At 47.6% G+C, this 24,064-nt stretch overlaps 1 protein-coding gene across 1 annotated transcript in view; it reads right to left on the bottom strand.

Annotated features, from left to right (window-relative positions):
- The window catches only part of SLC24A3 (solute carrier family 24 member 3), a 472,071-nt gene that overhangs the window by 167,299 nt on the left and 280,708 nt on the right, over positions 1-24,064 (bottom strand). The window lies entirely within an intron of this gene.

Here is a 24,064-nt window from a genome sequence, read left to right as displayed (position 1 = left end):
TCATTTGGAACATCAGGACTTTGACTTTCCATGGGAACTCATAAACTCTCAAACTCTTCACCTGGCAAAGAAGAGTTCCAAAAATACTTGGGACAATAACAGCATCAGCAGAATAAATGTGTGGCCTCCCGGGTTATCATTCTGAAGAGGGTACAATTCACTTCAATGAGTACATTCTGGAATGTATGTGAAGATAAACCTTATTTACAGCCATAAATTGCACCTAAGGCAGCACTGGATTCTGATGCTCAGAATTCTGCCGTCCTAGTTGCAAAAAATAGCATAATAGACTGTCCCTGGAAACCTAGTTTACTTGTCAATTCAACCAACACTTATCAGTTGCCGGATACCGACAAAGCAGTCACTGGTTTTCTAGGATCACAAAATGCTGTGCTTCCTCTCACAGCCTGTGAGGACTTCCCATCGCAAGGGAGGGAGTTGGGGGGGCAGTTTGGACTCCTTCCCCAGTGCTCCTGCAAGAAGGCCTATCACACAGTCTCCCTTGTATTCACCTTTGCATCCCCAGCACCAGCACTGGTTTGGTGAGCACATGGAGATTTGGAGAGAGTGGGGAGCTTAGAGAGGCCATGGAGGCTCTGCTCCCTTTCCCCCATACTTGCCCTGTGCAGCTTTTCCATCTGGCTGCTCCTGAATTATATCATTTTATAATAAACCAGTGATTGAGTAAAATATTTCTCTGGGTTTTGTGAGCTGCTCTAGCATATTAATTGAACCCAAGGAGGGGAGCCTTGGAACCTCTGATTTATAACTGGTGGTTCAGAAGCACAGGAGACACCACGGGCTTGAGCACGGTGTCTGAAGTGGGGAAGGGAAAGTCTTGCAGGACTGAGCCCTTAACCTGTGGATTTGGGTGCTGTCTCTGGGTAGACGGTGTCAGAATTGAGCTGAATTGAGTTGAATTCTTGGACACCCTGCTGGTGTCCCAGAATGGCGGAGTGTTGGGTGGGAGCCCCATCCCCGGCTTCCTCCCACATACTGGCATTAAGTCCAGGAATCTAATTTAGCCCAAAACTCGGACTTTACCCCATCTCTAACATGCACCTTGCAGTCATAAGGAACAACAACAACAACAGGAAAAGTCAAGTGTTTTCGGCTTCGAAAACAAAACAGAGGTGCTTCACCTGGAAACACCAGTCCCGGGTTCGAGCCAATTGACCATCCCTGATGCAGAAATTGTACTCTGACATTTGCATTCTCAGTAAGAGGAAGTCTGAAAACAGGAGACTTAGTTTGCAAAAAGATGACTAGCAGCATGTCCTGGTCCCAAAGAGTGGTTACTCACTGACGTATTTTCAGAATCTAATAAATACATACATGCACAATCTCCCAACTTCACCAGCTCTAGGATTTCAACATAGATTAGAGTGCAGTTCTCACTTGGGCCTCAACATTCGGCACCCAGCTCAGGTGTGTCTCCTGGGGCATTGCCTTGAAACCCTTATCCCCCCTTCTGATGTCCCTTTCCAGCCTGGCTGCGGGTCCCCACAGTTGGTTGATGTGATAATGCTCTGCTGCTAGGATCCTTTGGATTCTCATTTGGAATTGCCCTTAGCTGGGATCCCTGTCAGACTGTAAAGTCTTGGTGGGTAGGACTAGAAGCTTTTTGCTCATCCTGCCCCTGCCGCCCCCTACCCCCCAGGGCCCAGTAGCCTGTCCACTGTAGGAGTATCATGATGCATGCTGACTATTTCATGGCAGCCAAGGACTTGCAAACCAGGAGAACATAGGAGAAGAGGGACCCACATAGACTGACCACACACAGTTCCCATCCCACAGGTCTCCCTAGAAATGGTAAGAAATGAGACCATGCATCCCAAGACTAATCCTGAGATGTGAGGAGTCTGTGATTCCAGGCAGGTGGTGGATGGGGGGAAGGTCCCACATCTTTGGATCACACCTGCAAATCCTCTTCCTGCAGGGCCTGTCCACACCTAGGAGTAAGCACTTAACAGTGCTTGTATATGAAAATGTTATCTTGACCACAGCAAGGAAGTGAAAAAGATAAAGAGAGAGCTGGGTGCAGCAGGACCCCCATTTCCTGGAGAGCCAAACATGTACGGGGGTGGAGGAGGATTAGGGCAGTGCCAACGTCTTCTAGAATGTCTCCTTGCTGCAATGCCATCATCACCATTATTACTATGATTGTCTTGCTAACAAACCGTTCTTTTCCATCTGAAAAGTTTCCATCATAGACTTAGCCGAAAAGGTACATTGTATTGAAAGGTTTAAACAAAATATGTTCACTAAAAAGAAAGAATAGAGTAAAAAGCTGCTATAAAATCAGAACGTGAGTTGTACACGTGGGTGTTTTTTCAAGCAGCGGGGGTTCAAGCCTTCAGCGTCTCAGGCTCTCACCACGGATGGTTTTGTAGAGCTTTCCCACAAGAAGCAGGGCCTGGGCGCAGGGAGGATATCAGTACAAAATTATCTGTAATTTGTAAATTACTTCAACATTTATACATGTCAAATACATTTGCAGCGGCAGTGTTACTCAGATCGACTTTCTTTTTGTGAACACTTGTCATTGATCTTTGGTGATTGTAACAAATGAATCAGGACCACGCCATAAGGGGAAGGAAGACCGAAGATGTTTTTTTTCCCTCAGGTTCCTTTCCCATTTCTGAAAATAATTCTGGAAATAAGGCCAGTCCAATGCAAACGCGCCCATTCCCGCAGCACTGCTGTAGAAGCAGAAGTCAGGAAATCCGCTTCGCCAGTCTTCAGGCAGCATTAGCCACCCACCCGTAACACATGTGATGTTTACTCCGCACGTTGGCTCTGGCTTCATCCCTCCCATACTGTTTGGAATGTACGATGTGGAGGAGTTGGTGTTACCGGCCTCTGAGAACCTTCTGGTTTCATATTTGTGTAAAGTAACAGCTTTTGCGTTTTCAAGGCAGATCACAGAATTCATTTGCATTTAAAATGGGCACTCGGGCAGAGACAACTGTGCAGAAGGCTTCCAGTTGCTTCTGGCCTGCTCCGCTTGTGCCAGAGTGGGACCCTTGCTAGGAGCACCAGCTGAGTCCCCCACTCTCCTCTTCATGGCAGAAGGGTCTGTCCTTTGGAAGGCAAGTTCTGGAGTCTGGGTCACCCTGGTTCCAGTTCTAGCTCTACCATGAATGTAGTCCCTGAATGACATTGGACGGGCCATTTGTCCTCTCTGAGTCTTGGTTTCTTCATATGTACAATGGGGCAGATTACATGGTATATAGTATATACCACACCCCAGGCAGCTGCCCAGAGTCAGGCTGGGCAGGGCAGAGAGAATCTCTGAGCTCTGGTGTGGCTACAGCCACCATTTCACCACTGACACAGGGATCCTCATTTTATGTTTCCCCTCTTAATGGAATGGACATGTTATAAATGAACAACTCAATACGCTTTTATACAATGAATACATCTATGGAATTAGCAACCGGATCAAGAAACAACAGACCATGACCCACCCCCCCCAAAAGCCCCCTTGCAGTCACTAACCCCTAAGGCCATCCATTATCCTGACTTCTGTTTCTATACTTTAATAGAAGTGGCAACCTACAGTCCACACTCTTTTGTGTCTGACTCAATACTGTGTTTGTGAGATTCAACCTCAGAGTTCCAAGTAGTTAGAGATCAGTGTGGATCATTATCATAGTGTGAATATAGCAGGATTTATTTTTCTCTCCCATTACCAATGGGCATTTGGGTAGTTTCCAGAAAGTGTGTGGCTATTACGAACAGTGCTTCTGTGGACATTCTTGTACAGCTGGTGCACACATACTATACATTTCTGTTGGTAACACAGGAGAGGGATTGCTAGGCCACTGAGCTACCCCATGCTGCTGCTCAGCTTCAGTAATGACTATCAAATAGTTTCACAAAGTGACTGCATCAATTTATACTCCCACTGCTGGCAGAGAAGAGTTCCAGTGGCTCCACATCCTTGTCAACACTTGGGATTGTCAATCTTTCATTTCAGCCATACCAGTAGATGTGGAGTGGTACTTTATTCTCGTTTTAATTGCCGTTCCCTCATGAATGATGGACTGAGCAACTTTTCATATGTCTATTGACCATTTGAATTTCCTCTTCTATGAAAGTGCTTATTTAAGACTTTTGTGTTTTCCTTTCCTGGGAGTGCTGTCTTTTTCTTTTTGATATGTAACAGGTTTTTTGCATATTCTGGATATGCACCCTTTGATACAGATACACACACACACACACACACACACACACACACACACATTATCATGATTTGAAAATACCGCTAGACTTGGGACTCTGCCACTGGGTAAAGAGGTATTAAAGGGAAATAAGAAAGAAGCCTGGGAAGAGACATTAATGGGGGGAAAGGATGAGGTTGGAACTGGGTTCCCTACTTAGACCTGAACTCCTGAACCTGGAGGAGGACATGAGCATGCTGAGGGAGTAAGAGAAGTGACTGTCAGGAATTCTCTTCAGCAGACACAGTTGGGGAATTTGTATTTTTTTGTCCATTGTTAATGAAATTCTTGCTACTACCGTAGGCATATAACAAGGAAAAAAAAGTCTTGAAAATGCCAGGCAAGAAGGGAAAGGACATAAAAGGAATTAGAAGAGTGAAGAGATGCAGAGTCAGATGAGAAATTAGAAACACAGAAAATCTGTTATGATCTGTAAAATACAAGGGCCCTTAATCTAGCCAAAAAAGAGTAAACAATTGTGCAGAGCACACATCACATTTCCCAAGTAGCCCTTTCTCTCAGGGACTGTCTATAAGGATGCTCTGAAAGGGGCGCCTGGGTGGCTCAGTTGGTTGAGTGTCCGACTCTTGCTTTCAGGTCAGGTCATGATTTTAGGAACCTGGCATCGCGCCCTATGGTGGACTCCATGCTCAGCGGGGAGTCTGCTTGAGGACTCTCTCTCTCTCACTCCCTTTGCCCCTCCCCCTACAAGTGCACTCTCCCTTTCTAAATAAATAAAATCTTAAAAAAAAAGGATGCTCTGCAAAAATGGTTTCGGGTGAGGAACAAAGAAGGAGAAATGGCCTCCTTGTACAAAAGGCCCAATTTTTTAAAGATATATTTATTTATTTATTTAAGAGGTGAGGAGGGGAAAAGGGAGAGAATCCTCATGCAGACTCCTTGCACAGCACAGAACCTGATGCTTAACCTCTCCACCCATGAGATCATGGCCTGAGCCAAGACCAAGAGTCAGATGCTTAACCGACTGAGCCACCCAGGCACCCCCAAAAGGTCCAGTTTTTATGAGAATACCTCATCATTACAGGGATGTAGGAATCTGGAGCTTATTAACTAAAGAGAGAGACCCAGTTTCAAAATTTACAAAGCAAATGAAAATACTGTTAACTCTCAGATTTGCATTAATGGAGAGGAACATTAACACAGACAATTTGGCTCTTGAATGTGTCTTGGTATTAGCACGTGAACACAGGTGTCTCCGCCTTTCAGGCAATTCCAAATGGTTGAAATAAAATGATACTCTCGCCTGATACACTTCTGATTTGCTCCTTGCTCCTGCTCTCTGTTCTCTGCTGAGGAAGGCAGGCAGTGGTCATCTCTCCATTAACAGCCACTGAGGACTTGGTGAATCCTAAGAAGGCAGTGGCCACATCCCTGAGTCTCCTTATTTACAGTAGTTATGTCCTTTACCATTGCTGTGAACAAAGACTTTGGGAATACTGAACCATTCTTCACAGAGGAAATGCAGGTTTAGGTTCCTATGAGCCCCCAGTCACACCATTTTCATCAAATGATTAACACAGAACCTTATTATATGTGTGTTTCTGTTTAAAAACACCTCATTTAATAAATACTGTCAAGTCATTAACATTGAACTCACAGACAGCAACACTATAACTCATGCCTGAATGAAGCTTATCTAACACACGTATTTTCTCCGTAAGGCATGTCGTAGTTTTCATATGCTTAGGAATGCTAGACAGCACTTCAGCGTTATGCTTGGAGGCAGTTTTAAACAGCAAATCACCAATAAAAAGCACAAAAATGCACAAAGCCTGGCACTAAGAATACTGTGAAGAGGATGCTTGTTGACAGTATCGGCTGAGACAAGAAGACAGAGCACTGCCTCGTTCAACCTCAGCTGAGAATAGGCACGTGGAGTCACCACTCTGTGCATGTCTGTGAGCGTGAATGTTGATTTTGGGGTTACAAATAAATTCTATCAAGTAGGTGAATATGTGAATATAGAATCTGGGACTAATGAGAATCAACTGTATGTTTGTTGACTAATGAATGCAGGTTAAAGAATCTTCTTTATTAAGTGCTATGAGTTAGAACAAATCTCACATAAAGTCCTGAACTAAGCAGAGTAATGGCCACACTCTTCACCCTGCTACAGATGATGAATAGAAAATTTTCTTCCAAAGAATGTAGATTGCTGAGAACAGCTGTGCAGTTTGCACACTGCACAAGGCTTTCCGCTGAGGGGTGTAAGCTGCCAGCCTCCACTCTGTGGTCAAGTCCCATGCCCTGTTTGCCTTGTTCCACTCAGGAAGGGGTGCCATTTTGTCACGGCCCTTTGTCATTCATCCAGAGGCACCATATGTGCTGATGTGCTCTCAAAGTGTTCCCTTCATAATTTTCTACAAACTTCCCTGAACTTGGTAGGGGCAGGCAGCCACCCACTGGTTTTACTACTGGCAGTCCAACGGCTTGCCCAGGGATATTCCAAGAGCCACTCCTTCAATCCATGTGCTACTTTGAAGGCTGACAAAGCAAGGACTCCTCTGAGCAGTGGCCACCTGTGTAGTGTTTCCCTTAGTCAACAGGAGATCTCAGAGGAGGGCCAAGGTTACAACCTGGCAGCATAACTCTTTGCCCCATTTGGGAGTTCACTCTTGACACTGAGTTCAAATCTCCCCACCAGCAACCAAATCATAATGATCCCAACAGATTTCTGACATTTCCGCACAGACCAACAAATTTTAAGCAATGTGTCTAACAGCACACAGATAAAACTGAATCCCAAACCCCAAATAACCACCATCCCACCTCTGGGGATCCCACCACCCCTTCTTCCTTTATTCCTCCTCAGAGGCATGTGGCCCAAGGCTAACTTCCCTCTTCCAGAGATATTCCCAAGGCTCCTCCAGGCATGTTCTCCCTTGCAGCAGCAGGCTGAAAGAATCTAACTTTGTACTTTGGGTGACTAAAGGGGTATTCCTGGTCATCTCTCACTGGTGGCCTTCGATGTCTAAGAATACTCTTTTATTGGGCAAGAGAAGTTTAGACTCACCTCTAGTGGTCCATGGAGGAGTGGACTGAAGGGTGGTTTTAGTCCTGTGTAATCTCCAGCAGTGGCCCTTCCCCTTCTAGCACCCTAAATAAACATGCAATCTAGGTCCAAAACTCTTTTTCTTTGTTACATGATCACAGCTCCAACAATAATCCTGGGCCGGTTCTCCCAAGCAAATCACCTCTCCAAAGACCCTAGACATTTAGAACCCTCCATTTCTCATGCTCATGTCTCCCTGCTTAGGACTCATGGGAGTTAACCTTGTGAATAGCTTTGAACAACAGTATGTGGCAGAGGTGAGTGTAGTGTATCTTCCGATTGCTCTCTCAGAACCCTGTCCAGCTGCCATGTAGATAAACCCAGGCTAGCCTGACTGAGGTTGATATACCATGTGGTCCAATTGCTTTCACTGCCCCAGCTAACAGCTGGTCAACTACCTAAGGCCAAGCTCTCTGGCTGCTGAGAGCTGACTACAGACACATGAGGAAGGCCTGCCAAGATCAAAAGAACCACTCAGTTGAGCTTGGCCCAACTGCTGACCAACAGAACCAAGAGCTGAATAAATGGCTATTGGTTTCAGCTACTAAAATGGAGAGTCTTTTGTTACACAGTAAGAGCTAACGGATACAATACCATTCCTTTGAGAGCTGGGCCAAGGTCAATTAATGAGCCCTGAGGATGGTGAGTCATCATTCCTCAAAGTAGGATGCTTTGCATCCTACGAAAAGCTCTGTGAAAAGGTGAAATCTGTGGTCAGTTCTGAAAGCCCTGCTATTACTTCCCATAAGGAGAGCCACGGCCCAAGGCAGCATATTTAGAGTTTGTGAGAAATCCTGCATTGAGAAAATAAATACACAGTACCTTAGCATTTCTTAAACACTCTATTAAAGAATCCTTATTTTCCATGTAATACCTATGACCACCTTCCCTTCAGCAGTGCCCCGAGAAAACAGTGTGGGAGATGCTGCTCTAGGTCAGTAAAGGAGCATTGGTTTCCAATCTGTAGACCACAGGCCCACTGAGATGCATGACTTATTGGACGGGTGGACAGGCATTTGTGCATAGATGGTGGAGGAGTGGTCAACACACTCCTTGGCTGTCAAAAAGGAATCCCCACAATCCAAAATAGATTGGGGATCGCTGGTTTCAGACAGCCTGGTTGCTTCATGGACTTGTGCCCGCTGATGCCATGAGACTGGCCACAGAGATGATGTGACATGTCCCCTGGAAAGAGCTGAAATAAGACAAGTGCTGACTCCAGAAGGTGGACGAGCTGCTTGGCAGTAATTGCCAAAATTCTATATTTACAGAAAACTGGCACTTCGTAAATACCAAGCTATGCTATTTATGTAGCTGTTTCTCATCAATATATGTGGGAATTCTGTAATTATCACACGTGCTATTCAAAGGCTTCCGGAATTTCAAACAAATGAGGGTAACAGATAGAGCCGGCTGAGCCCAGCAAACATCACCGGCCCCAGGCTCCCACTCTCTCATGCAGCTCAGCTGCTCAGAGGAGAGCAAAGAGCCAAAGCAGGGCCCAGGCCCCAGCTGTGACAAGAGTCTGGCCTGTGGTCCCTCTCCTGGGGATGTAGATGAAGGGGTGGTGAGGACAGACCCTAGTAACTCTGGGATCTAGACATGGAGGAATGCGAAGCCTGTCCAGGAATCCCAGCCCACTTGGTACTGGACTTGAGGTTGGTTGACACTATCCTGAGAGCACGGCCACAGGCCCCATGCCCACTCCCAAGGACCCCCTGGCTTCTCTGGCAGCTTATAGGCATCAGGAGGTTGTTTCCAGAGCCATATTTAGAATAAAGACTGAAAACCCTGATCAGACAATGTGTCCATTGACCCAGCCTGTAGCCCCTTCCAAACTCGCCATTCAAGTCACTGTCCTGGGAAGGGGACTCTCCCTGCTGCCACCCCCACTCTGGAGCCTCAAGGCCTGGGGTCAAACTCTAGCTCTGATTTCTGAGGTATGTGCCCTGTGAGTTGCTTAATTTCTCTGTGCCTCAGTTTCCTCACCTTGTGAAATGGAAGAAGGTAATACCTACATCATATGGGGCAAGTCACTTAACACCTCGGAGCCTTACCCCTCCATCAGCACAATGGGAACAAGAAACAGCTACATGGCAGGACAAACTAACGCACACACAGTTACACCTTTCATTGCTGTGTAATGCTTCCCAGTCATGTCTTACAAGATGTTGGACTCCTAGCAGGTGAGGACTATGCTTATCTGTCCCTCCCTGTGTCTGCTCTGCACCACTCGTTACAAAGCTCCCAGGAAATATTTCTTCATTTGATGGAGCCCACGGTATCTAACACACAAATTGGTCTAAACATGACATAAGCAATCTGTTCCCAGGGACTAGTGACTTCTCCAGGTCTTGGCTTACTTGGTTATAAAATGGGGAGGGTGACAGACACTTGAGTGGGGGTGATCAGAGGAGAGGATGTGCAGAAGACCCCAAGCACACTTCTCCCCTCCTCTTTCTCTTCTTGGTCTGGGAGCAACACAACTGGACAGCTGGATTTGTACATTATTTCTTCACACCTGTCCCATTTCTCTCTCTCCCACCCTCCCTTGTAAGCATCTTCGTAGGAGATGAGGAATTCTTAACGATTTGGTTGATTTTTTTTTTGAACTTTGGGGCAACTCTGATGCACCTGGACTGCTGCTGGGCCCATCTGCACCTGAAAAATGAAATAGGGGCATCCCTGGCCCATAAACCTGGTGGCCAGCTTACAGGAGAGGAGCAAAAAGCATCGAGTGACCTTTCTGCTCAGGTCCCATTCTGGTGCCTGTGGGCTGACAAGAAGTGCTGTGGACATAGTGGGCCACTGGAAAATCAAGTCTGGCATCATCTGGCATCTTGTCCGTAGCCATTAATATTCTGGGGGGCACCGGCTCTTATTTCTGTATAGGAGTCCTATTCCTTATATGGAGCAGCTGTAGGCCTTTCTTCTGCCCATGCTGGTCATGTGACTTGATCTAACCCCAGGGCCATGGAGGCATGCCCATTCACCCATGACAAGAAGGTACAGAGCCTCTGAGAGTGCCTGGTTATACCCCAGGGTTGAAGCTCCCAGTGACTTGCCTGGTGAGTGTTAGCTGGGCAATATCAAGACTCCTGTGTGTATCCAGAACTCCAGGCTCTTCAGAAGGGGGAAGTCACTCAGGGGCTTTTACTGTTCAAACTATAGATCTCAGAGTTTTTTGGGGGGAGGTGGATCTTTGAGTCAGACTGGACCTTGAGAATATTTTTCTCGTTTAAAGTTGAATAAGCCAAGATCCCAAAGGGCAAGTGACTTACTCAAGGTCACAGAGCTGGTCACTGGTGGCTCTGGACAGAAGGCTCCCCTACCATTGAGCCATCATGGAACTCAACAAGCTTAAGATATTAACATCCTCCCCTAGTCGTACCCTCTCTCCTTTGGTAGCAGGTCCAATGTCATCACCCAATTACCCCAAATACTAACAGAGAGAGCCCCTCCTCACTCAACTGATTTGAAGATATCCAAAGCAGCATGGCTAACCTGCTGATGTCCAGTGAGTATGATTTCTTTGCATCTTGTCATGAAAAATAGCACAATGGGGAAAAACTGAAGTCTTTCCATGTCCTACAGCACAGGATACCCCAGTCCCTTCACTTGTCATGCTGCGTTTCCATGGCAACATCATCACAAAATCAAATTACATGAATATATTCACTGAAGAGCTTTTTCCTTCCTTACCAACAGTTTTTTTTTTCCTTTTCTTAAGTGAGGGCCAGCAAATTTGATAAGGGATGATATGGTCAATTATCTCTTCAGTCATGCTGAGCCCTTTAGTTTGAACAGATTCCTCTCTGAGCTGACTTGTCTATTTACTATAAGGGAGACAAGACGATTCACTTTTTTTGCCATTTTTGGTATAGAAGAATATGGTTCCTTGGCCAGCAGAGCAGAAAGTGGAGCAGGACTTTCAGGCAGCTGGCCATCAGTGAATATTCACAGGCGAGCTAGGATTGAGATGTGGGCACACAAGACAGCAGTACAGATGGTCCAAGTGCAATCAGAGGAAGGGTGTATACCCAGCTACCTAAGGTGGGATGAGCCTGAAACGTTTGAGCAACAGGAGGACAGGTGTGTGGGGTTGAAGTGTGGTGTGCTCTTCAGGTGAGGTGAATTTGGAGAGATCAGAAGGGCCAGGAAGTGCACCTGAGAGGGAGATTCTGGTCTAGGTAAAGGATGATGTTACCCTGGATGATGGCCATCCCAGTGGAGGTGGAGAGAGGGGATGGGATGGAAACACAGGTTGAAGGTGGAATGGCCAGGACTTGTTGATGGATGTGGGGGAGGGGAGGAGTCAATGCTGATTCCTGAGTCCAGCCTGAACAACAGGGGGAGTGCATGGTGGTGGTGACAATTGCTGAGGTGGCCAAACTAAGGGATAAATGGGTTACAGGGGAGAAAGGCAGCTGTCTTTTAAAAATTCATAGCTCCATTTCAAACTATACTCTGACTCCATGGCAATCCATGCTGAGTTGACAAGGGAGAGATTACAAGCGCGCACACACACACACCCTTCATTTCTCCGGAGTCTCACTTTAAGTAGTCATGCCTAATATGTTAAAAATTATTTCCAATTGTATTTCTAAAAAGGGCAATCGTATCCATAGATGTGCGTCTGTGTGTGGAATGTGTCCATTCTAATGTGTTATGTGCATATGAGCCTCAATGTTTTTTGCTCCCCTACAGAGGAGAGTAATGGGTCTTGCCTCAAGCCAACTCTGTAAAACCAAAAGAAGTGATGAAGTCAAATAAACTTGGGCCTGTGTCCAGGAGAGGATGAGAGGGCCCAGCAAATGCCAAAACTGCTGGTCCCATCACAGCTTCAGATGCTGAAAAGTATTATGCTAACTGCCAAAAATACATGTCTGCCTTAATCCCTGCAGTCCACGCACAAAGGAAAAGACAGTTTTCACAAGTTCAGGAAGGGAAAAAATAGATCCTCAGGCTTCTACCTTTGCGCATAAGACCAGAACCGTCCAAGCACCAAAGAAATAGATGACAAGACAGATTCCATGATTACCTCTGGAATCTACTCACTGGCAGGGAGCTAAGGATACATCAGGAGAATCAAGGAAAAGCATCCCAACCAAAGACCCAAGAATGAGGGCCATGTACGGACATGATTTGCATACTTGCTTTGAGATTTCTAGGTGAAAAAGCATGTCACCAAGAAATCTATTTGCAAACAGCTCCTAGAACTGATGGGAGAAATGTGAAGAGAACCTTAGGAAATAAAACTCTTGAAGAGAGTGCCATAGGTTGTCAAGGACACATGGCTTTACAAGGGTAAAGAGTTGGGTAAATAGGCGCCATCTTGGGCCCAGTTTTCAGTGAGTAGGAAGAGTTGATGGTTGACAGTTTATTCTAAATGTCATGTGAACCAGGGGAACTGGCTCCAAATTCCCCAATGAAACAGCTGGTAAGCACTGAAAGGGCAAATTATCTTTGGGGTCCTTGTGGTTCCTGAAAGTATAAGAACAAGAGAGCACCAACAGCAATGGGAACAATTCTGGAAAATCTTCAGGAGCTTTTGAAAAGAGCAAGAAGTTCCCTGGGATCTCAGGGAAAGGGAGGGGTCCCAGTAGAATCCTGGTGTCTGGGCAAACAGGCCTTTCTCATTGGTGGGTCCCCCAGGCTGAATGGGCTTAAGAAACTAAAGCTACGTTCCCAAAGCCCATCTCCGCTCATCCTTAACTGATAACACAGTTTGAGTACGTTTCATATGTGCGCACCGCCTTTGGTTGCTGAAATAATGCCTCAGTAGATCAAGGCCAACCCTTTAGGTAAAGAATTAAGCTTAACAGAGTTAGAGGACATTGTGATTATCATTAATGATGATGTCTGTTTAGTTGCTATGCCTTTGTGCAAATGTTCAGGAAGGACTTTGAGTCATAGTGAAACAGACACATATCTGTAGGGGAGGGTCTCTGCTGTCATTGGATCTTTGTAATGCCCAAGCTACCTGGACAGCACCGACATCATGGTGAGAAAAGCATGCCACTGAAGTAGGAAGCCTGTGGATTCTTGTTGTAACTCACTCATTCCTGCCTTGGATGCTAGGGTATCCTGAGCATTTAACTCAATATACTTCCCTCAATGAAGATCTATCTCCAAAAGACCATCTCATTATACTCAAGATTGATGAATCCCCAGAGCCTTAGGAAAGCATAATATTATTTTCATTACTTAACTCTTACCAGCCTAGTGAACAGACACTATCCCCAGTAGCTAAGATACCAAGTCGATTTCATTCATTCACTTACTCACACACTACACTTTCAGTGAGCAATTCCTGTATGCAAGGTGCCATGCTGGGTGTTATGAGAACATAAAGATGACTAAAGCATGGTCCTAGCTCGCTAACACTCATCTGGGAAGGGGGGAGGCAAGACACATGTTATTGACGGAGGGCTGCCTGCATGAAGTTTCTTGGGGGATGAACAAAGAAAGTAGGGATTTCCTACTTCTCCTTATGGGAAGTAAGAGAAAGCTTCAAGGAGAGGACATCCAGCTGCAGCCTGCAAGAGAACTGCAAGGTGACTACAGATAATGGGGAGCTGGCCAGTAAACAGGGGCAGGGAGGCCCCTGGGATTTCTTAGTGGGTGGTGAAGAATCCATTTTTGCTATGCTATCATACACAGGTATACAGAAGAAAGGAAAAGAAAAAAGACTGAACACTGGTTGACACATGGATGGTGAGGACACTCTGAAATAAAAATAAGGACAATAACTAATAATTAGGAGCATCTCCTAAGTGCCAGGTTGTGCTCTAAGCACTAAGATAGCATCTCAGAAGCAGATACTACCGTTATCCTCATGCTACAGGGAAACTAAGGCACAGAGAATGAAGTTTACTTGCCCAAGGCTATTAATGTACCTAAAAAGAGGAGTGAGGCCAACATTTGAACCCAGGTGGTCTGACTCTGACACCCAATTCCCTCCCTTCCAAGCCAGCTTGGCCCTTTGCTGGTAGGGGATGTGACAGGGGTAGAGTTCTGAGTATGACCAGGACACTGCACTCAGGACATTGATCTGGTACGAGTAGTGCTGAATTTCAATGGAAAGGAAACAGACTGAAGCCAGGAAGATCATTTGGATGGCCACCATCCAGACACAAGGGGACCCAAGACAGATCCACGGTCCTCTTGCTCCTATTATGTCAGAGGCACTGGACTAAGCATGTTGCCTGCTTTCTCTTACCTGGCAGTGAAATTTCTATGAGGTAGGTGCTAGCCTCATCTGCAGATACAGATAAGGAAACTGAGGCCCTGAGTAATAAAGGCCATGCAGGCAGTCTGCGTAGGAGTCAGGGCTCGCACTCTTGACTGTCGCACAAATCCCAAGAAATGGTAGAACTAACAGAACTTGCCAAGTTCAAAGTCGAACACCATGCTGGAGGGAACCCATGGAAGAGAACAAAGGCTTTGGGACAAGACAAGAAGGGTCTGACACGGCACACATGAGGGGAGTGCTGACTGGTCTTCCTTAGGGAAGTATGGGAACACTCCACGGAGTTCACTCAGTGAGAGGGACAACAGCTTGCTCCACTCCCGCCAACCCAAGGGGGTTCAGACAGTCCGTGGAAAGTTACAGGACCTCTGCCAAACAACCAGCCTCAGGAGTTCCTAACTGGGTGAACTCATACAGAGAACACTTGCTGGCATCTGACTCTGAAGGTGTTGCTGGGGAGAAGATGCAGAGAAAGGCGTTGGCCAGGATCTTCAGGAGGAGCTCAGGGTGTGGGCACAGGTGCAAGTCTGCTCCTATCTGGGGCGGCCTGGCTGGGACGTGTCATGCCCACCCTTGTCCTTGGCACTCACGTTCTTGGCACACCAACCCAACAACTTCCGTCTACTGACCGGGGCTTTGGAGCAGCTCAGCTTTCCCAGAGGTGCAGCCCACCGCAGTGAGGGACAGGAGGCTGCCATTTCCCGCACCTCAGGGTAATCAGAGGGGCAGGTTCTCCACGCTCTGCCAGGCTGCGTGGGGCTAAGCTCCAGCCACCACGACCATGATGTATAACTGACCTTACCACACAGCCTTTACAGGCTGCCTCCCTCCTCTGCCTCACCCTGCAGGGTGCTTCCCGGCATCATCCCCAAGAGGAAGCCCCTGTCCTTTACTCCTTGTCTCGGGGTCAACGTTTTGGGGGGAACCCTGCCCTAGACATGCATCTTGGCCACAGGAGCTCCTCAGATACAGATCTGAGGTGGAAACTGGCTCCTCAGACTGTGGAACAGGCTGCAGATCTGGGTCCCTGGATGCAGAAGCTTCTGGGCTTTAAGGTTTTTTGTTAAACTTGGAACTCCTATCTGGAGTCTCTATTTATACCAGAGGCAAGGTTAGGGTGGGAGGCATGATAGAGGGAATAAAAAACAAAGTTCCCTCCAGATAGCACTAATTCTGATGCCTCGAGGCATGATAAACGCAGGTCTTCTACTGAGGTTCTCCAGAGAACAGAATCATCAGGAAACCATTGACAAAGATCCCCACCACCGGGTACCAACATTTAAAATACATGGAGTATTTTCTGATAAATTAGAGCACTTACGGGACTATTTTATCCACAGTGTTTTGTTGAATATTTGATACAGACCAGTTCCTTAAACTAGGGCATATGATAAATCCAAATAGCAGTACCTCACTTAGCTTTGGTACTTACACTTTTCAAAGGAAAAACTACTACAAAATTTTAAAAAGTCAACACATAGCTACTGTGCATAAATTGTGACTGTTGGCAAAATCATCTCAGAGGAACACATAAATAAAATTTATTTTCCATATAACAAAATAAATTAAAAAATACAGACAGTGGGGATGAGTGAAGCAAATAATAAATACATAAGATGAAGAGGAGCATACAGCAGACTGCAGATGTCTGGCCCCCACAGGGAAATGTTAGGTGTCTAAGTCATGTGCACACTCTCTGCCCTCACGGTTAGGGGCAGATTTCATACTGTCTGCTCCAGGGCTCATTCCCAAGCTCTTTTTATATTACGCTGGGCTCAGGACATGAACCACAGAGACAGTAGATGAATTCATGTCCCCCCTTGGTCTGTGGATGTCTAAAAGGGACTGGAATCTCCAAATTCTGCAACTCTCCTTTTAGAGAGGGACCTAGTTTGCATAACAATAACAGCGGATCATATCTATTCAACCCGTGCCTTAGAAGCAGAACTGGATACCAGGATTCCAGGGCAAGTCCTTCAGTTGGAAGCAGAGGTTCCCAGAAAGCAGCAGCAGACAAGCAGGAAAAGGAGCCGGGGAAGACTGGGCAGATAATCAAGGTGTTATCAAGCAAGGCGCTGGCTGGGCACCGAGAGCTTCTTCCTGCTCTGGCAACTCTGGGCAACGGCGCAGAACAAATGTTTCGTTTAGCCCAAGTGAGGCATGAAGGAATGTAGGTATTTACCAACCAAGCCCACTCCATCTGAGGGCTGCTTCTGGGCTGTCCTGCATTCTGGTGAATGGGCTCCGGGGACCAGAAGAAGCCCAGAGTCATGGGGGGGTGGAAGTTGGGGGGGCACACACAGGTTGCAAGTACTGAAGGGGTAGAGGTGGGGTATTGTCTGCCAAGAGCCTGGCGTGCCTGCCTTCAGGTATTCCTCAGAGCAACCTGATGAGGTGGGTGCCATGTTTATCTCCAGGGACAGATGAGGGAAACTGAGGCTTGGCAAGGCAAAGCAACTTGCCCATGGCTATGGAGCTAATAAATGAAGACCAGGACTGGAATGCAGATGGGTTTCATTCCCAGAACATGCTCTACCCCATCTTCATGCCAGCTCAGGGGTGCTGGGGGACATCAATCTCCCAGCAAGCCCATGGGACCTAATGGTTAAACCTGAGCCTTCTGAAGTACGTCCCAGGAGCAAGGAGGGGAGGGAATAACTTAAGATCTATTGAAACATAATAATTTACTCTCTTTGTGCTAATCCTCTCTGGACGCCAGTTTTAGCTTTGTGTTGACACTGACAAATTAAGGACATGCTCAGCACTTTTCCAAGAATAAACAGAAAATTCCACAAGCTCTTCTAATCATTTTTTCTCTTCCAGGGTGAAATCCCTTAACTAAACACGTCTGCCCAGCGAGTGAACTGTTGCTGGGACCTTGCTGACCAGATCATACAGGTTCCTTTAAATTTCAAAAACCCCACAGCAGCCTCTCTCCCAGAGCCCTGGGTCTGGCAAGACACCAGCTGCAGAGAAGCCGATGCCCCCTGTCTGGCTGCTCCCAAGGACAGGGCTGCTTCTGAATGGATCTGGCTCTCGTCCCATGACAGGTGTTTGAAACTGGTTAATCATAGGTGAGCCGTCCTTAGAGGGGTGTGGGATGGAGAGAAGATGAAGATCAAAAACCTACCATTTACTGAGCACCAACTATGCACCTTCCAGTCTACAGATGTGGAAACTGAGGTCGGAAGTTCTGTGACCTGTTCCAAGGCACTGAGCTTGTGGGTGATACACAAGTGTCCTCATGCCTAATCTGGATGTCCTGCCTCCTCTTCGAACATCCCGTTGGACCCTGGCAATGTCTTTCCTGCATCCCATTGGTTTGAATTGCTAAACCCAGGCTAGCCCTTAAATGGAGTGAGGGAGCAACACCTCTTTGCAGGCAACCTTTCTTCCTGTCTCTGCTTCTTGATTTCAAGCTCACAACATAAAAAAGGAAGGGCAGGTGCTGAATCAGAATCCATCTGAAGGTTTTCTAGGGCAGCCCCCTGCCACAAGTGGCTATTTAAATTTATGTTAATTAACATGAATATTTTTAAAGAATCAGTCCCTCAATCACACTAACCACACTTGGAATACTCAGCAGCTACATACAGGCCAGCAGCTGCCCTACTGGACCCCGCAGGCAGAGAACATTTCCACCAGCATGGAAAGTTCTATTAGATAGGGCTGGTGTATAAAAGTTGAGTTGTTTCAGAGCCAAAAAAGCAGAGGGATAGCCTTGGAAAGAAAAAATCACCCCTGGGGTGGAGGTGGACCGAGAGCTTTGACATGCAAAGCTGCCTCTTAGAGGGCTGGTGTGAGGGGGCGGGTAGCGGAAGGGGCCCCCTCCACCTCCTGCTGGTAGCCTGGCCCTTCTGCCCCCTAATAACCGGCTGTTGCAGCAAATAGTTTATTCCTTGGCTCTTAACAAAAGCAATCTGGGCCCCAGGGAGAGGAGCACATCCAGAGAAACTACTCCAGATATTAAAATTAAATAGCAGAGAGAACTGGAAGAAACTCAGGCCATAAGGAAATGACATCCCTTGGTGAGACCCCTTCCAGACAGCTTCCCCCCCCAGGACTGAAAGGGGAACAGACAGCCTGGGACGTGGGCTCTCCCCAGAAAGGTCCCCCACCCAGCCACTCCAAGAACACATCCGAATCAGCCTTCACTTTCCGCTCTGGGTGGAGGGGGTTAGCTTGGGGTTGGGGTCGCAGAGCCCAGACTCCTCCTTCAGGAGCTGCCTCACCCTCTGCACCTGCTGCTGGCAGGCCTGTGCTTTGATCAAGCTGACTGGTTAAGACCTGACCCAGGGGAGGGCAACCAATAGGCTGGCTGGTGACCCATGGTCAGGCAGAAGAAATGAGCCGACTCTGGGGCTGGGAATTAAGAAAGAGTGAATGGTACAGGGAGGGAGCAAGGAGAGCAGGTGCACAAGGAGGCCAGCATGGGAATAGAGATGGGGTGGACAGGGAGGGTGGGATGGATACATCCAGGTCATCTAGGCACTCTGCCTGCCTGGGAGCCCTGGGAATACAGCAACATTGAAACAATATGGAATGGACCTAGCAAAACCACAATTCCAGACGGAGCCTGGTATCCCCCCTGCCTCACATCCCCAACACTTCCTCCGATGCCAACCGGTTTCCTCCTCAGCTTTGGAGAGCAAACAGGTCTTAATGGAACCATGAAACAGAAATTAGCAATTCTTTGAGTTTAAAAAGTAGGGTGATCTGGGAATAAGACAATTTGGATGGAGGCTCACAGAGCCAGGTTCCCTAAATGCCCCGACCAGATTAAAAAGTCCTTGGGCTATTGGAGAAAAGAAATACGGACAGGATGTGAGAGTTCAGGAAAGCCCCCATGCTTGGGATCCAGCCCCGGTCACCACCATATGGAGATGCCACAGGGATGGACATCAATGGCCCTCATTGCCATTCCCGGAGAACCTCCACATGTGGGAGCCCTGACTTGATGACCCAGCACAAAAATCCTGCCTCTAATTCTGAAATGTCCCACCCTGTGAATATACATGAGCCCCTAAAATCAGCACTGGATATTGGGGTGCAGTGAAGACGGAGATGTGGACAAGGGAGTCCCCACCACTGGGCAGAGTGGGCCTGAGGCAGATGGCCAGGGACCTCCCAGTGGTCCGTGCATCCTTTTTGCTGCCTTGGGAAGCCTGGTGTGGCCCCAGTGGTGGCTGCCCTAATGCTCCACAGAGGAGGAAGTCCCTTCTGCGTGCACAGAGTCAACACCCGAGTTTCCTGTGGGGTTTCTCCAAGCATACCCAGGTTTTAGAATACAAAGATGGACATCAGAAACACTCTCGTTGCTTTCTTTCCTGGGCTGGTCCACGGATGGGTCTGAGTTGTTGGACCATCTCCCCACCAGATTCACTTAGCAGAAATTTGCCTTCATAAAGGCTATACCTTCATTTTTAGGAGTGTGATCATTTATACAACCTCTCTCACACACACATATAGAAATATCCGTCTGCCAGAAAAGAGGAATTACATTAAAAATGTGAAAAGACGACTTGAAGCTTAGGAAGAATATTTTTGAAAGCTGACAAGGTACACAGAGAGTATTTCGGCAATGGAAGTTGACTTATTAAGGACAGACCCATTTTGAGAAAGAATTTCAAATATTGATTATTTAAAGCTTCTTTTACTAGATGAGAAAATGTATAGCTTGGCTTATAATCTCAAAGATTCAACTATCTACTAGCGGGATAATTAGCAAATTTCACAAGATATTCATAAATCACAAAATTATCCACAGGCTTCTCGCTCTATTTAGGGCAGCCTCCATGAGCTTGTAGGGTGCAAATTTCCTCACAGACAGAGAATACTGCTTTTCGTGTCTCAACATTATAAGACTGGCTACAAAGCAGGTTCTAAGACCAGCGTGTTTTCTTGGGGATATTCACTGTTGATAAAGTTATACCAAAGATGACTTTCCACACTAGTAAGGAACCCATACATAAAGAACAGTCAGAAGGAATAGAAATATTTTTTTTAGGGCAACCTCAGGATTTAGGGTTTCTGAAATCCACAAAACCAGAAAGATCCAAGGGAAAACGAAAGCTGCACATTCGGAAAGTTTAACCAGACGGCTATTTGATTTCCACGAAGCTCACACAAGAGAGGAAAGTATTTGTGTGAAAGTCAAAGGAAAAGAGAAGCAAGTTATGATAGCAACAGTTTAAAAGACTGTTTTGGGGTATCCTCAGAAGCATCCATGTCCACAGACCAGGAACTGACTGGGACTGAAGGCTATGAGCTTTATGGGGCCCCACATGAAAAGCAAACCCATGAGGCCCAACTGGAATGGGGAAGTTGGAGTTTGAGTGCAAATGTGAAGTTTAGTCAGGTTTCAGAGTAAGATCTGAAAGGACTGGGTTCTCTGGTCTAGATCTGAAATGACCATCAGTGAATCGCAATAAAAGGACAGCCCCATGGCCCTCTCCCTGGGGCAGGCTGGGGTGACAGGACACAACTCTGGGGCCTTCACCTCACTGGATGGGCAGACCCTGCTCTTCAGGGGCCTAGAGGCAGCTGGATGACATTCAGTCCTCTATACCCCTCTTGATGCCCCTTCCCACTCCTGCAGCGTTCTTGGGGTACTGGGACTCTGGGACCTCTGCCCAAATGGCCCTGAGCCCTTCTCTGTGGCCTGCCTGGGTCTTCGTCACCTGACTAGAGCACAGACCATGCTGGGTCCTCTCTGGCCATGCCTAGGCAAGGAGGGATGGCCAGGTCAGGAATCTGCTTCCCCCCACTTCCAACTCAGTAGCTGAGTCACCTCATGGCGCTTCCCAGTTGATGCCCGCCCCCCACCTTCCCTGTCTTTAGTTTCTGTTCACTGCATTGTCCTTCCCTCTTGAGTCTCCACAGCTTTGATCATGGGTTTCCCTTTCCTGCCTAGAGTTCCTTTTCTCCCTCCTTTGGAAAATGCCAACCTACTCCAACCCAATTTCACCTTCCAACGCTGGAAGAGGCCTTCTCTGCTCTCCCACAACACATGGCACAGAGCATGGCCAGCACTTAACATGTGGCAGGAGCTGTCCATAAGTGCCTCTCCCCACAAGGCTGTGGGCCGCTGCAGCACGAGGCTCTATCCGGGCTTCCAGAGGGGTCCAGCCCAGCGCTCCCATGCGTGGGGGCTCAGAAATGCTTTCTAGATGGCTGAGAACAGGAAATCTACACTTGGCTCCTTGCAGCTTTGACTCATGCATCCATCTGGCTACAGGTGGACCCTGGCAGTGTTTCTTCTTACATCCAATGAAGTTCATCGAACAGTTCCTGAGCATCCTAAGTGCTCAAGCGAGCATGGTACATGAAGGGATAAAAAGAATCTTTCATTCCTGCGCTCAACTGTGCAACCGCTGTTGTTCAATGTGCCAGACATTGTACCAAGAGACTTCCTCATGAGGTTTACGTCTTATATCCTTGTTGGGGAGGATAACACAAGATTTGGCCCTTGACTTCGGGAGGGCACCAGCAGGCCCACCCTACCATGCTCCTCTGCCACATAGAAGAGGTGCCCTACTCCTCATCTGAGACCGACTCCACCTCGCCCCCCCGTGCATGTGTGTGGATGCCCCAGGCAGCAGGTTCAAGCTTCTCTGCCTGGGTCTCTCCCTTCCAAGAGCCAGAGCTGAGGCTGTAGCAGCAGGAACAGGCCATCTGAGCAGAGAATTGCCGAGAGCATTAAAGGGGTGGAAGCTGACCGTGGCCCCTGGACTCCTTGCTCCTGTAATATTTACAATGCAGGGCCCAAGGCAGGAGCTAACTATGGTATTAAATACTAGTGATGACAAAGCGCTAACCTGCAGGCTTGTGTCTACTCTTGCAAGGGAGTGTCTAAGGGGGATTGATCTGTTTTTGTCCTGCTTTGCCTTCATACTCCCCCTAAGAACTGTATTATCACAGAGACCAGAGGCCTATGGCTAGTCTTGGCTCATGAAGAGCAAGGCAAATGTACTGTGCTCTGTCTTCATTGGATTCAGAGGATCTGCCAGGGGAGGTGGGGACAAGGGCCCTGCCACCTTAGGGCCACAACAACACCTCGGAAGAATGGAAGCTCGTGCTATTTGTGCTGAAAGTGGGACTCTCCTGTCGCAACTGTCAAAGCATACGGGTGCTAACGGCTACAGGGGAATTCTGGATCCAACTCAATGACTGGGTCTCCTCAGCCTGGAGACAGGGGAGCCTTCTCGGTGCCAAAGGTGGCAGCTGGCATCCATATTAATTGCTCTGCACGTGTGACTCTCCTGAAGGGCAGGGAGGATGGCAAAGAGTCTACTTTATCTGGTGTTTTTATAGAATGTCTTTGCTAAAACAAGACTTCTCACGCCTTTTCTTCAAGGGGAACGTTCCAGGGGTTTGGGGCAAGTGGGGAAAGACCTGAGGAGTTGATTGCTTTCACCGCAGAGGGAGTCAGGCTTAGGGTAGCTTTGGGTCCAGGGAGGCTAAACATCTTGTCAGAAGCCACACACAAAACAAGGACAGTGGAACTGGGCTCCAAACCCATGCCCAGTCTGACTCCAGAGCCCAGCGTATGGACTGAAAAGGAAGGTCTTTGTCCCCTGCCCCTGAGTCATGGTGGGTTTGTGACTGTAATACAATCTGGTGGAAATGATACATGTGACTTCAGAAACCAGGGCATTACAGATCTCCGGTGGGTGGGGGGTGTTCCTCCTTGTTCACCTAATGTCCCTCTCCAAGCCCTGGGCTGTCACACGGAGCCACAATGGAGGGTCACCCCAGCCCGGACACCACACATGAGGGCGGAGAAACCCTCTTGGGAGGGGGGTTCTCCAACACCAGGGGCTCCAGCCCAGCTGCCGGGGTCACTGCCAGACATCTGAATTGTCCCCTCCCAGGCCCAGGTCCTGTGCCACAGCATTCCCTCTGTGCCCCTTCCAAACTCCTGACTCACAGAACCCGTGAGTAACGGAGAGTGGTCATTGGGTATGTCACTAAATTTAGAGAATTTGTTTCACAGCAATAAATAACCAAAATGGAATTAAGAGCATTCCGGGGGAGAGTGAATACCATAGAGACGGGAAAGCACAGTGACGTACCTAGTCCAGAATTTGGCCTGGGTCTTTCTGATTCTGCGGCCACTCCTTAGATATATTTTCACGCACACACTCTCCCCACGCTGTCCAAATGGGGATGAGGAAAACTGAAGGCCTTCCCTCCGCTGGGTCTGCTGAGGAAGTGCTAGGGCAGCGGTGGACGTTAAAAACTAGAACAAACATTTATTGCCACCTACTCTGCCTCAGATGCTATGTCAGTAGCGTGATGTGTAATCCATTAATTTCACAAACACTTTGTCTCTACTGTGTGCCAGAAACAGGTCCGGGAAAGAAGCCATGTGCGAGACCTAGTCCCAGGTCTCCTGGGTTTGCGCATGAGTGAGGTTGAGGGACAAGAAACAAATAATGATAGCATACTATGTCAGACAGTGATCCGTGGTGTGGAGAAAAAGCCCAGGATGGGGAAAGGCGATGGCATTTT

This window comes from Ursus arctos, unplaced genomic scaffold (genome assembly GCF_023065955.2).
Source record: "Ursus arctos isolate Adak ecotype North America unplaced genomic scaffold, UrsArc2.0 scaffold_16, whole genome shotgun sequence".
NCBI classification, from domain to species: Eukaryota; Metazoa; Chordata; class Mammalia; order Carnivora; family Ursidae; genus Ursus; species Ursus arctos.
The sequence above is the reverse complement of the archived record's forward strand: the minus strand, read 5'-3'. Positions and strand labels throughout refer to the sequence as shown.